A 12,517-nucleotide genomic window follows, 5' to 3' on the forward strand; every position below is an offset into this window, starting at 1 on the left:
TATTTATTTATTTATTTACTTATTTCATTTTATTTTCATTTTTATATTTCATTTCATCTTATTTTTCATTTTTATATTTCATTTCATTTCATTTCATTTCATTTCATTTCATTTCATTTCATTTCATTTCATTTCATTTCATTTCATTTCTCGTTTTACATTTTATATATATAAATTTTCTTGATAGTTGAATTTCCAAGTGTAATCGAAATATCGTTATAATTTCTTCGAATTCCCATTATGATTTACATGTAAGTTCATTTTCCGGACAATGGTTAGCCAGAAGTGTCACCCAAAATAAACGACCGAGTCAGTTCCAAGGGCAAAGTTGAATGGAAGAGGCAAACACGGATTTGTGGTATATGAGTAGGTGCTTGTCTCGTCGCACAACAAGTGCCTTTGCAGGGAATACGTTGGAAGCATTGACCCGTGGTGTCTCTGTGTACATATGTTTGGTAGATTTTGGTAGTCCACAATGTGCTGTACTGTGCACACGTAGTACTACTGCCAGCAGTTTGTCAACTTCAACTTTGTGGAGTAAACACGGTAAACACACCAACGATGATCAGATTTATGATGACATGACAGAACTGTCTGGTGGACAGGTAAGTAGAAATTTACAATACCATATTGTTATTAATTTGCCATTACAATCGACAACGTGGTGTGCCCCAGAATAACAAAAAACACCCAACGAAATACGTACATGCAAAGCTATGATAGGCCTACCATGAGAATCAGTAATATGTGTACATACATAAATACTATGAGTCCATGGTCATACGATGGACATGTCAAGTTTGTTACCAGTTGAAAGGACCACGAGGACCAATCTGCCAAAAATAAAACGGGTTCAAAGTACAGATATACTCGGATAGCATGGATAGGCCTAGGATCTTTTCTATTGTGTTTTATAGGCCTGCTATTTTTGTTTACCAGTACATAGGCCTACAGTATAATTATATTGGTTTATAAATTTTCTGCTTTCGTTCCAAGTCTAGAAAAAAAGCAGTATCGGCGACTTTCCGTAACGTGCTGTGATTCAGAAGTAAACATGTGCATCTGGCTTCGAATTTGAATAATAATTATTGTGATCTTGATACACTTTGATTGCTCAAAATCATCTCTATGATCAAATTAACTGGTAAGCATGTGTACATTAATATTTGATGTATCAATGAATGGTCATTAATCATGAATAACGGTCGCACCACAATAATATTAAATCAGACTCTGATATTAAATATACCATGTTTACAAGCTTTTACAGGCCAGTATCGGCATACAAGTAATTTTTTAGGCCCTGTAATTTTACATAGACCTATTATATATACTTTTAGTTAATAGCTACAATAGGCCTACGTCGTTTGAAAAAATTCGTGTATAGGCCTACTATTTTGTTTGTTTGCTCATGAATGATGGTTGTTTGAACTTCTTCGAAAAGTCTTTTAGTCTGTGAGTTTAATAAAGGCACATGCCCATTCAATGTTCATTGGACTTCATTTGAACTTTTGAAGCAAAAGTGCCAAAATGTGATTCTGATTGCTTTGTGGTATACCATTTCCTTTGGATTTGGTAAAAGGTCTTCAGTGCAGAGGTTTAATATTAAATTAGGCCTATGTATTTCTTGGCACAGTACCACGATAAAACTATATTTTACTAGTAAAGTGCGGCAATGCATCAAGTACGGTACATTGTACTTCTAAGGGAGCACTAGGCCCTATTATTAATACATTGTAATACCACCAAAACCACAATAATGATTCATCGAGCAAGTTTCTGTGGAAATGGTGGTTCCTAAACTTGATTGTGCAGATTGTTTTCAAGTGGATATTATCAGTTTTGAATGACCCACCATCAACAAAAATCATTATGAGGATCATAATTTTGTCATATTTGACAAATCAAATTGTTTACTTTCAATCAATGACCCCCCCCCTTTATGATTTAAATGTTAATGTACTCTCGATATGACAAACATTGACATTATTGTTGTTGTTTTTCAAGATGTTGAATTAATCTCCATCTTCCTGTTATCATCTATGTAACATTATTCATTATGCCATCAAAAGACGCACTGACTCATCATGTGGACATGTCTCTTAATTATAATATTTTGTTTGTTAATGATCAATAATATTTGTCTAGATAAACTTTGAGTTTTGCAGTTAAAATGTTACAAATGTATAACTAAATTATGCATTCAGTCAGCTTTTATTGTGTATTTGAAACCTTAATTTATTTCTAAGAAATCATGAAAATATGTGTTACTGTATCCTTGGCTTTACAGAAATCTAAATTGGAATCTGTTCAATTTAGGTCGAATTCATGCTGTTGTTGTGGTTCATTAGAACCAAGCTAAAAAATGGTAAATTTGAATATAATGGTCTTTAGAATGATTGATTATTGCTGTCAAAGTGTTAACATTTATAGGAAACATGTTAGGTCTTACTCTTAGGATAGTAATATTTTATTTTCAAGATAGTTTAAAAAAAAGAGTTTCTCTTGATCAATTATAACCAACTGTTTAAGATAATTAAACACATAGGTCCATATGCACAAAAGAGTTAGACTGGATCTTAAGTTGGACCTGGTCTAAAAGTTCCATCAGTAATGGTCCTTTACGCTTATTTCCTTCCTAGCTAGCAAATTCTAAAGCTTTAAATGCAAAGTTCAAAAATAATACAAACTAACTTAAGAAAGTGTAAAGGTTATGTCCTTTCTCCTGGTACTATTAAATTCCACTTAGACCAGGTCTAACTTTAGACCCAGTCTAACTCTTTTGTGCAAACGCACCATTGGGTTTTTGTGATGTAGGCCTAGTATAGCCTTTATGTACAATTACATGAAACTAATTATTTTGTTATTGTCAATTTGTCATTATTTATGTAAGCTAAATATAAATATATAGGCCTATTTAATTTATAGAACTTGGCATATCAAACAGCACCACAATTTTTCATATATTAATTAAAGGCCTTTATAGATGTGAAATATTTGAATAAAATTGGTCAAAACTTTGCATATAACAAATACTTTAATTGTCAATTATTTGTAGTGTTATTTTCATTGTTATGTAAATCAGAACCCCAAACATTGTTTTATTAATTCAATAGGCCTATCACTTGTAATTTTCTTGTAATTTAACCAACAAAATAATAAGCGAATTGGAATTGTATTTTCTATTTTACCTATATTTTAACAGAGCTATTTCAGGAACTAAATCGCATCACATAATAACGTTTAGCTAAATGTATTATATTATGTATCCTTTTATACAGGGTGTCCCAGAAAAAATTACCGAGTGAATAAAATTGAACGTAAGTCGAGAAATAGACATCAGAATCAAAAAATTTAAAATGTAGCGCATAGCCTATTTTGTTGTGCATCACATACGAAAATTTTATTTGATTCGTTTGACTGGTTCCGAAGAAATGAACGATTGCATAAAGCGTGCATCAATGCAGTTCATTCCAAGTTTGATAAACAGGCGCTATTTTTATACTCGCTCACCACTTCCTAAAGTTTGTGTATCTTATTAAATTTAGTCCACATTATCTATTAAAACCTCTCGGTGTTATGTCATTCATGCTTTCACTGAAGATGAATAACAGTTTGTCCGAGAAAACTTTGATTTCTGCAATTGGAAGCTCTCCAACTTTAATTCTTTAGGTTGTGCAAATATACTTTACAAAGAACATTTGAGCCAAAACTGACAATGATCAAGTGCTAACAGCTTTACGTGTGATTTTTGATACCACGCAACATTAATGTTAAGTTTTAAAAGATTTAAACTTTGCATTACAATTCCTTGGAAATATTCCGAAAACATTAATGGGCTATTCCAGATAAAACATGCACCCCCCTATAGAGGGCAACGGAAATCCAGATTTTTTGGTGGTCTTTGGGGCTCGGAATTCCAGCCTATTCTACTTATGCTGTTCCAAATTCCAGCCTATTTTGCCTATGCTTGGCGCAAAATTTCCAGATTTTTCCACCGTTTTGTTAGTCTGAAGGCATAGAGGGTTTTGGAATTCCAGGTTTATTGTGTTTATCCTTGGTTGGATTTCCAGACTTTTTGCCTCTGGTCAACAAAATTTCCAGATTTTTCCGCCGTTTTGTTAGTCTGAAGGCATAGAGGGTTTTGGAATTCCAGGTTTATTGTGTTTATCCTTGGTTGGATTTCCAGACTGTTTTGCCTCTGGTCAACAAAATAATCCACATTTTTGTCCATTGAGGTGCTGGAATTCCAGATCGTTTTATTAATAATTTGTCAGGATTTCCAGCCTTTTGTGCAATCAGGAATTCCATTCTCTTCCAGTTCAATGCAATTTGTCATTATGTATACGCATATGTATGTAGGGGGGTTCTCCCATCCCCACAAGTTGGTGGTGGGTACTAGTTATAATCATCATGATTGACCGCCCAAGTGATGACCATGACAACCAACTTTCTTGTTGAGTAAGCCCTAATTATTAATAGGAAAGAAAAGAGCAAGGTACATCAACTTGACGGAAACAAGTCGCAGGGTGGCGAATCAGACTCCTCCCTGCTCAGTTGACAGATATGTTGTGACAAAATTTACAATTTGCATCTCCCTTTTGGTCTATTTTAGACCAAAATTAACCCTAGTTTGGCCCATTTAGTATTAAATGCCAAATTTGCGCTTTGCGCGCAACTCGATAAAGCCATTCAGTGGCGTAGTTAGGGGCAGGGGGACAGCTGCCCCCTTTGAAAAAGTCTTACCACCCCCCCACCTGTGGGATGGGGTAGCCGCCCCTGACATTAAAGACTTTTTGTGTTTCTGACCAAATTGACATTATATTTTGCCATTTTAACTTAAAAAGTGCCAATTTTTGCGCGCTTCGCGTGAATTTATTCCATTTTTGTACCATATTTCACCAGTTTAGCTTCAATATGCCAAAAGTTTTCGCGCGCTTCACGCGCATTTGTAACATTAACTGATTTTGTCGCCAAAAGGTGCCCCCTTAAAATTTGTCTTGCCCCCCCCCCCCCCCCACTGAAAAAGTGCTGGCTACGCCACTGAAGCCATTCGAGTGACAATCATGTTGCCTTGCCCACAGGACCATCTAAAGGTAAATCCGGCCATATACCAGGTCATGATATGATAATTCACATTTTAGGCTATACGCTGTAGAAGTGACGTCATAATCGGATTAACTACCATACCAATACATGAATACCCATTTTGAATATACCGCGCTGCACTGCAGCAGGTTGCACTCATCACCTGTCTTCAATCAAATAATAAATTGAATACAATACCGCTCTTTTCAAAGAGACTAATCTTACAGGTGCAAGTGATTAGCATTTCTTTGACATCTATGGTTCAATGCATCGGTACCGCATAAACGTTGTAGTGCGGGGCGATATTGCCAAAATTGTATTCATCTATTGCTATGGTAGTTAATCCGATTAACTACGTCACTTCTACGGCGTATACCAGTTGAAAGACATACACCCTGTATGAAATACATTACTTTAGTCTCTCACACAGGGGGTGTAGATTTCAAATGAAGTCAACCCCCCCCCCCCCCCAAATGGTTGCCCTGAAAATAAGCTGTTTCTTTACTCAATGAAAGTTTAAACAGCTTAAAGCAAGTGCACTACCTTATTAATGAAAACAAGTTCACAGAAAGCAAGCGCACTTCGCGAGGGTTTTATTTTCGCTGATTTCGCAAATGGAGTTCCATCCACGAAATTAACACCTCACGAATATATATAATAATGTATTGCAAGTATAGGACAAGACATAGCATCGCAAAAATAACAATTGCAAAAATGTCTCTGTAACTCCAAATCGCGAAAATAACTGTACGCGAAAATTACCACTTATAAACAGTAATTACCAGGAGCAGAGAAACTCTCTGGTTGGAGTGATGAGGTTCAACAAAAGTCAATACTATTACGTAATTGTTTGTTCATGGTACATGTGCACACACACACAGATTCCATCCATGCAGTACAAAATGTAGCCCTGTGTTATCTGTTTACAAATTTACTCTGTGCTTTTAGAATATTTTAGGATAGCAGATTTGGGTAGTCCTTCAAGGAGGACCACGCTCCATTTAGTACGATAGTCCACGCCGTCAGGCGTGGGTCCTTCTAGATTAGACATATCCTGACCTGGAAAGTCGAGGGAAATCTCAAACTGATTAACCACGCCTACTGACAGCTACTAATGATATTCAGCCAATCCGATTGACTAAATATCATCAATAGCTGTCAGTAGGTGTGGCTTGCCTACCTGCTACCAGAACACTAGCTTCCAGCTTGGAATTGACACCAGTATTGCGTAACAAAATTGATTATTAACCCTCTTCAGTTGCATGTGTTAATCCTGTTATAATACTCGGTTTTCTTCTTACCCTCAGTTCACTGACCTGTAGGTTGCACACAATCAATTCCTTTTGTCATCACTACATTTAATATTGTCCTGGTTAACCTCGATTCCTTACTATTTTTGTATAGAGGTTGTGCTTGAAATTATTGATTGCAGTGCAGTCCATTCAATCAAATGTTGTCATAAACCTATTTGATCGTAGTGCATTTGTTATGTGTGTGAGACGAACTGTCTCGGTAGATTGCAATCATGCTTTTGTTGAATGGATTTGAGTATACCGCCATATTTACGGTATGATACGTCATATGCGCAACCTCTATTAATTGGGATAGTTGACCTATTCGTTTAACATGTTTAAGAAAAATATAGAATTGGAGGACACACGCTTCATAAAAACTTTGGGTTTCACTCATTTATTTACTTTAATTCCTTTTCTAAAAAAAAAAAAGAAGTTCAGCAAGTTCTTTCTCTCTTTCCTTCTTTCTTTCTTTCCTTCTCTCTTTCTTTCTTTCATTATTTAATACGGGCCTATAATTACATTTATTTCATGTATCATCATTTATGTTTTATTATTAATGTGTGTTCATTAATTATTCATTTATTTATTTTATTTTCGTTGATTGATTTATATATTGCCATTGATCAGGCTTCTATAGCTTATATCGTGAAATTATGATTTCTTTCATTTTTGCTTGCTTACTTTTTTGTTTAGAGATTTTTAGATCAAAGACTAATCATATCAGAACCAGAGTATTAATGATTATTGATGCTTAATCAGTCACTAATGAATGATTATCATGCATATGAATTATAAAGGAATGCAATTTGTAATTGAATTATAGAATGAATGATTGGTAGATTGGTTGATTGAGAGACTGATTAATTTGAGATTGATGAAGTTATGAGCGGTCAATAACTATTTGGCTGACTGATTGAGATTGCCAGATCTAACACTATGGACCACAATGGCCTCATCCTAATGACATAGTTCAATAACCTCAATTAAATACTCAATAGTGCAAATTTGACCTCAAGTTTCAGAGTATGAGTTTTGTATCCAAATTTTCAAAGGTCATTCAATGACTATACAAATGCATTGGGGTTAAAGAATTGTGCCCTTATTAATTATAGATGAGCATGTTGTGGATCCTAGTGTAAGACCATGAAGAGACAATTGAGAGACTGATTATAAATTGAGTGGTTGCTTGACTACTCGATTACTTAATTGATTGATATTTTAACACCAAGATACGGTACATTAAGGGCTGGGGTATGAACGTTTGGACAGTATTTATTGTGGGACATTATAGCACATCAGACATATCGAATTGCATTCTGAATACGAAGAATGTCATTCTGATATCAAATAATTTTGATTTTTGAAATTCGCAATTTAATACACATTTTATGGCAAATCATTAAAATTGATATTTTTGATATTTAACAGTACTTGAAATAAACTTTATAAATCTGATGATTTATACTTAAAGTGTATGTAGGTGGGATGAAAAGCCGACGATCAATTGAAAATTTTGACCTTTCGTATTGAAGATATGGATTTTTTTTCCCAAAACACAAAAAAAAAATTAGGTCTTTTTGGGAAAAAAATCCATATCTTCAATATGAAAGGTCAAAATTTTCAACTGACCGTCGGCTTTTCCTCCCTGCTACATACACTTTAAGAATATGTCATTAGATTTATATAATTTACTTCGAGTACTGTTATATATCAAAAACTTGAAAAATATCAAATTTTTATAATTTGTCATAAAATTTGTATTATATTGTGATTTTCAAAAATGAAAATTATTTGATATCAGAAAGACATGCTTCGTATTCAGAATGCAATTCGATATGTCTGATGTGCTCTGATGTCCCAAAATAAATACTGTCCAAACGTTCATACCCCAGCCCTTAATTGAGACTACAATGTAATTTGTTAATAATTGATCGATTGATCGAACGAATGATTATTGATTGATACTTGATGAGTAGTTCAATAATTGACTGACTATTATCGATATATCAATCTAATAAGTTATTGTGATTCTATTATATTATATTATTATATTGATTGATTGGATGACCATATCAATTAATTGATTAATCAATCAATTCAATAATGATTCTGATTGTTTTCTTGATTGTTTGTTGAATACTTATTGGACGGATCGTTGGTTGAATGAACCAACGATTGAGTGATTAATCAAAGAATCCCTTGAACTTGAAGAACAGTTTGCATCCATTTTTCGAAAATCGGAGCAACTTTTAATTTTTCACCCCTAGCGTGCAAATTGACCTTGGACCTGTCGAACCTCAAAACTCAATATGTCCTACGTGCGCAATAATGTTGCACTTTTGTGATCCTTAGACCCAGACAAATAATTTGACACGTTTTTAGTGAATTTGGAGCATTTTTGCCCCCCCCCCCCATATGACATGAGCATGTAGGGTGTTTGAGGGTCTTTTTGGAGGGTCACGGAGTTCCAATATATATATAGCTTGGTAGACCAAAGTTTTGAATTCAGCATACCCGAATTAAACAAAACAATTTGGTTGCCAGCTTTTACGCGAACTTGCCGCTTGATGCTTAAATAAGCACATTTCCAAAATAGAGCCAGACTAAAATAACAACACTGATTTTACAAAATAAATCAATATGATATCACGATTTAGGCCTACACTGGTCGAAACCCAGCTACTTCAAAAGTGTGAAGTGTTTTGATCCATGCAATCTCATAATCAATCGATTGAGATGACTAGCGTACTCGTCCCAGTTACATAACAGATGCGGTTAAATAATGGGCGGGGTTACCAACCATATTTGGAGTTATTACGTTGTCATTAACTGGGTTGGTTCTGGTCACTGCTTATGGTAATTCGATTGCGCTGCTGGGGGTAGAGCACCAATCTATAAGGACCAACGCCTGACGGCGTTGATAATAGTGCTACATATTGCGTTGGTCCTGTATGGACTAGATTTGGGTGCTACGTAGCTGAGGGAAAATTCTGTGTATTAAAGACAAATCAACCCATCGTTGCTTGGGGTTTTAATAACAGGTTTAATTTCAGGGATTGATTGATTTTCAATGATGGATACAAATTTTAAGTTTAGCATCAGTTTTGTTTAATATTTAGTTAAGTTTTATAAAATGTTGCAAAATTAATAAATTAAAAAAATAACTAATAGTATCAAAGGCTACGAAAAACCCCTTCTCTATGGGCCCAACCGACCCGGAATTTGTGTTTTTGAGAATTAAAAAAACCTGTTTATTTTGCTTAAATCATAGAAAATATGTTTGTGAAAAATTCACCAGTGATATTTTAGTGTAATTTCAAGATAGCCTCTCTCTGGAAAAACAAGTACAAAAAACACCCAACCCTACTTGAAGTTGAAAGGTTCGCCCGTATAATAGGGTGGGTTTTTAGTCTTTTTTGTCGCCAAAATACTTTTAGATTAATAAATAACATGACACCAAAAACAGAAATTTTGACAATAATAGTTTTTTTCTGATCATGTAAATTTTGACCAAAGTATCAGCATGTTAATATGATATAGCGAGATTACACATAAATATAAAATTTGAAAGAGGGACTATAAATATACATTTAAAAATCCAAAACAATAAATCAAGAAGTGCATATTATTATTATTATTAAAAATAATTTATATTTAAATGATGTTCCTCGCCTAAAAAATCCGGACATTGAGTTTTTTTACATGTTTTGCATTTGGAAAATGTTCCATTACAAACCAAATGTCAGACGAATTCATCTCTATGGATTGCCTGACTCTGAGTTGATAACATCAGGCAATACTAGCTAATTCTTTGAATGGAACAAAATGCAATCAAAATACATGTGAAGATGAGCTCATCTTCTCTGATGTTATGTAAAATAGGCTTGTCCGGATTTTTTAGGTGGGCAATGTATATGAAATAAATAAATATCACATCATTCATCTGTTTCCCAATTTCAAAACAAGCTATATTTTAGAAGGAAAACAAAACATACATAGGCCTACAAGAAAAAACAAATCACATTTTGACCAAAAATCACCTTTTTGACCAAAACCCTTTCCATACCAAACATCACTTTCTTGACCAAAATCAAATAATTGACCAAAAATCACATTTTAGACCAAAAACTAAGTTTTTGACCCAAATCACGTTTTTTGAAAATCAAAAATCACATTTTAAGCCAAAATAGCACAATGTAAACCAAAAATCACAGCAAAAGGGGAAATGATTTTGTAAAATTTTGCACAATACCGGAGTAAACGTGTTACTCAATCAAATTGAGTAAAATTGATCATGCTAGAAGGGTTGTGCCCTAGCTTTTTACCATCCAAAAGAGATTTTTAAGAGTGTACAATTGTGTTAATTTATTTCAATCGTTTTTTTTAAATAATAAATGATGAATGATGAGTGATTTTTACTTTCAAGTGATGCAAATAAGACTAGGCCTACTCAACTGGTTTAAATTCTATATATTTGTCATGACACTATAAATGATAATTTATATAGGTCCCAAATTATTTTAGTTAATTAACACTAAGATTGCATATGTACACAGGCTTACTATGCACAATGCACATAATCAATTCACTGAATTTAGTCACAATAATTTGCTGGTTTGAGAAATTGGTTATTTTTGCTGACAAGGTTGCTTAATTCTACACCCTTGGTATTTGAATTATGATAACTTATGGGATATTTTATATGCTGGTACTTGTGAAAAATATTATGGAGACTGGAACATATATACACAAAATAATATTTATAGAACTAAATATAAATTATTGATCAAGTTTCAGCTTGTATGGATTTTGGTGATTTTGTCCTTAAAATTTCAGAATTCTGACCCATGACTGCAGAAATAAAAATTCCTCAAAACTTTTTTGTTCATTTTACTATTTGACGCATATTAAACCCAATAACATTTAAACTCTTGGGTGTGAAAAAAAAATCACCTGGACTGTTGATCTTGTGCCATGTCGGCCATGATTTTTGCCAAATTCTAAAAGCATAATTTCAGTGCCTCTATAAAAAGGTAACTATGTACTTGTGTTAATTTTGCTCCTAAATTGGTAATTTTGGACTTTGTTATTTTATTCAGTTCCAATGACCGTCAGAATGGGACACTTTGAAAATTCATAATTCGAAAAGTTTTTGTCCGCTTTTCATACTTCTGTTGATGAATTCTATCCAGAAAACAATATGAAATGTTGATGGTCGTCCTATAGTAATACCTGTGGGTTGCATTGTAGTAATGTAGGCCTATGCTACAATCACTCACATCTTCTATTTCAGATATTTCAAAACATGTACTAGCAGTGGCGTAGGGGTTGCTACAATTTGTGACCCTACTATTTAATATTTTTAATTAAAATTACCTACTGAATTCGTTGCGAATATTTCACAAAACTTAAAAAATAAGTCGGTTCAGGTGGGGTATGAAAAATCGGGTATGAGAAGTAGGGTCACAAATTGTACCGACCCTGATTAATTAGCATATTATAAATTTGATGAGGAATTTAAATATTTATATGCCATTGGGTTTTGTGTAGGGGATGGAGGAAACAAACTTTGATTGATAATGTCATTAAAATATTAAGATACCTTGCATCTCGTTTCTACTAGGCTTTATTTAATTTAACTCATTAAAATTATCATTAAAGTTTTGCTTTTGTAAAGCCTACAATGTTCTTTATAGCACATCTAAAATTCTCCTGCATGCTGAGTGAACATAAAAAGGTTGAATAACACATGGAGATTAAAAAAACGTAAGTAAACAAAATCAAACTAAACTGGTAATTTGCACAACTTTAACCACAGAGCAGTACAACGTGTAACAGAACAAGATCTTGTTCATGGTTGTTTGTTTAACCATGGATAAAGATAATTATGCTCTTCAAACACATTAAAGGTTCCATGACTTGGCAAACAAAGTTATACACACTTGAGTTTATAATACATGCAGTCTTCACAGTCACTCCAGGCTGTTTTGGATCGCGCAGGGGGGGTCTGCTTGATCAGCAGAAGAGATATTTCTCCCATCTTCTGGTATTACAGTAAAGCTATCATTTGCTGCATATTGCTCAAATTTGCACTTCTTACATGATTGTTACCCGGGGATTGTAATTGCCCAATG

General features: G+C 33.9%; 1 protein-coding gene across 1 annotated transcript in view; it reads left to right on the top strand.

Moving 5' to 3' along the window:
* Positions 1 to 335: 335 nt before the first annotated feature.
* Positions 336 to 12,517, top strand: part of LOC140150512 (uncharacterized) — a 34,852-nt gene continuing 22,670 nt past the window's right edge. The window contains exon 1 of the mRNA XM_072172543.1: positions 336 to 605. The gene's annotated coding sequence lies outside the window, so the exon portion shown is untranslated. The remainder of the gene's footprint in view (positions 606 to 12,517) is intronic.

This window comes from Amphiura filiformis, chromosome 4 (assembly GCF_039555335.1).
Source record: "Amphiura filiformis chromosome 4, Afil_fr2py, whole genome shotgun sequence".
NCBI lineage: Eukaryota > Metazoa > Echinodermata > Ophiuroidea > Amphilepidida > Amphiuridae > Amphiura > Amphiura filiformis.